This window comes from Hordeum vulgare, chromosome 2H, assembly GCF_904849725.1.
Source record: "Hordeum vulgare subsp. vulgare chromosome 2H, MorexV3_pseudomolecules_assembly, whole genome shotgun sequence".
In the NCBI taxonomy this organism is placed as follows: Eukaryota; Viridiplantae; Streptophyta; class Magnoliopsida; order Poales; family Poaceae; genus Hordeum; species Hordeum vulgare.
The window spans coordinates 39343342-39346253 of NC_058519.1; positions in this window are offsets into that span (position 1 = coordinate 39343342).

A 2912-nucleotide genomic window follows, 5' to 3' on the forward strand; every position below is an offset into this window, starting at 1 on the left:
GACACACATTCAAACCTCAAAAGCGCATGACAACCTCTGCTTCCCTCTGCGAAGGGCCTATCTTGTACCTTTACTTTTTGCCCTTGTAAGAGTCATGGTGATCTTCACCAATTCCCTATTTTTGCCTTCGTCTTGGCTACCGTCACATGCTAGGGAAAGATCTATATTCATATATCAACTTGGAGTTGAGTACTTATGCTTTATTGTTGTTGACTTTACCCTTGAGGTAAATAGTTGGGAGGCAAAACTATAAGCCCCTATCTTCCTCTGTGTCCAGCTGAAACTTTGACACCATGAGTACCACGTGAGTTGTAACAATTGTGGAAAACAAAAGAGATGATTGAGTATGTGGATTTGCCTTACAAGCTCTTATTTGACTCTTTCTGATGTTGTGATAAATTGCAATTGCCTCAATGACTTTGGACTGTTGTTGGTTACTTCTCGGTAAGGTTTTTGCTTCATGCTTTGCTTTGTGAAGGAATTGTTACTTTCCCATAAGAATCTTTATGATGTATTGATGTTCTATGTGTGATCATGATGCCCTCATGTTCGTATTATGTTTTATCGACACCTTCGTCCCTCAACATGTGGACATGTTTATGGAACTTGGTTTTCGCTTGAGGACAGGCGAGGTCTAAGCTTGGGGGAATTGATACGTCCATTTTGCATCATGCTTGCATGTTGATACTTATTGCTTTATGGGCTGTTATATTACTTTGTGGTACCATATTTATGCCTTTTCTCTCTTATTTTGCAAGGTTTATTTGAAGAGGGAGAATTCAGGCAGCTGGAATTCTGGACTGGAAAAGGAGCAAATCTTAGTCCACTATTCTGCACATCTCCAAATGCCTTGAAAAGTTACGTGGAATTTTTTGGGATTATATAAAAAATACTCGGCTAAAGAAGTACCAGAGGGGGGTTACCACGGCGCCACAAGCCCTGCCACCACTACCCCCTGGTGGCGTATGGCAAGCTTGTGGACTCCCTGGCGGCCCACTAGCCCCCCTCTTTTGCAATATGAAGGGTTTCGTTCCAGAAAAAATCAATCGGGAGCTTTTTCGTGGTTTCGCCGCCGCCACGAGGCGGAACTTGAGCAGATCCAATCTAGAGCTCCGGCAGGACGATCCTCCCGGGGAAACTTCCCTCCCGGAGGGGGAAATTGTCGCCATCGTCATCACCAACACTACTCTCGTCGGAGGGGAGGCATCTTCATCAACATCTTCATCAGCACCATCTCCTCTCCAATCCCTAGTTCATCTCTTGTAACCAATCTCCGTCTCACGACTCCGATTGGTACTTGTAAGGTTGCTAGTAGTGTTGATTACTCTTTGTAGTTGATGCTAGTTGGATTACTTGGTGGAAGAGTTTATGTTCAGATCCTTGATGCTATTCATTACACCTCTGATCATGATTATGATTATGCTTTGTGAGTAGTTACTTTTGTTCCTGAGGACATGGGATAAGTCATGCTGATAATAGTCATGTGAATTTGATATTCGTTCGGTATTTTGATATGTTGTATGTTGTTTTTCCTCTAGTGGTGTTATGTGAACGTCGACTACGTAACACTTCACCATATTTGGGCCTAGAGGAAGGCATTGGGGAGTAGTAAGTAGATGATGGGTTGCTGGACTGACAGAAGCTTAAACCCCAGTCTATGCGTTGCTTCGTAAGGGGTTGATTTGGATCCACTAGTTTAATGCTATGGTTAGACGTTGTCTTAATTCTTATTTCGTAATTGCGGATGCTTGCGAGAGGGGTTAATCATAAGTGGGATGCTTGTCCAAGTAAGGGCAGTACCCAAGCGCCGGTCCACACACATATCAAACTATCAAAGTAACGAACGTGAATCATATGAACATGATGAAACTAGCATGACAGAAGTTCTCGTGTGTCCTCGAGAGCGTTTTTCCTCCTGTAAGAATTTGTTCAGGCTTGTCCCTTGCTACAAAAGGGATTGGGCCACTTTCTGCACCATTGCTACTACTTGTTAGTTGTTACTTTTTGCTTGCTACGTTTCACCTCACTACACCATCACTTGTTACCGCTACTTTCAGTGCATGCAGTTATTACCTTGCTGAAAACCGTTTATCAGAGCCTTCTGCTCCTTGTTGGGTTCCACACTCTTACTTATCGAAAGGACTACGATTGATCCCCTATACTTGTGGGTCATCAGCCACCCTATTCACCAGTCGGGAAAAGATCCGCCACTACTAAATCCTCAAATTGTTTCCTTTCTCGCTAAAGGATGATGCTAAGAGTTGGTTCACTTCTCTTGCTCCTGGTTGTGTGCGTAGTCCCCAGGATATGGTCTACTACTTCTCTGAAAAATATTTCCCTGTTCATAAGAAGCAAGCTGCCTTGCAGGAAATATACAACTTTGCTCAAGCTGAAGAAGAGAGTCTCCCACAAGCTTGGGGGAGGCTCGTCCAGCTACTGAATGCTTTGCCTGATCACCCTCTTGAGAAGAATGAAATACTTGATATCTTCTATGATGGACTTACGGATGCTTCTAAAGACCACTTAGATAGTTGCGATGGTTGTGTTTTTAGGGAATGAACCGTAGAACAAGCTGAGATTCTACTGAATAATATCTTGTGCAACGAGAATGCTTGGACTATTCCCGAACCACCTCCTAAGCTAACTCCAAAGAAAAGAGGTATTCTATTCCTCGGTCCTGAAGATATGCAAGAAGCTAAGAAATCTATGAAAGAGAAAGGCATTAAATCTGAAGATGTCAAAAATCTACCACCTATCGAAGAGATCCATGGTCTTGATCACCCGATACACGTAGTAGAGGTAAATTCTCAGCGTAGGTTTGATGAGAGTGATATTCCTTTTGATAAACCTGCTAGTTTATGCCTGAATGAATTTGATAACTTTGCTGCCAAACAACAGAGTTTCAATGATTA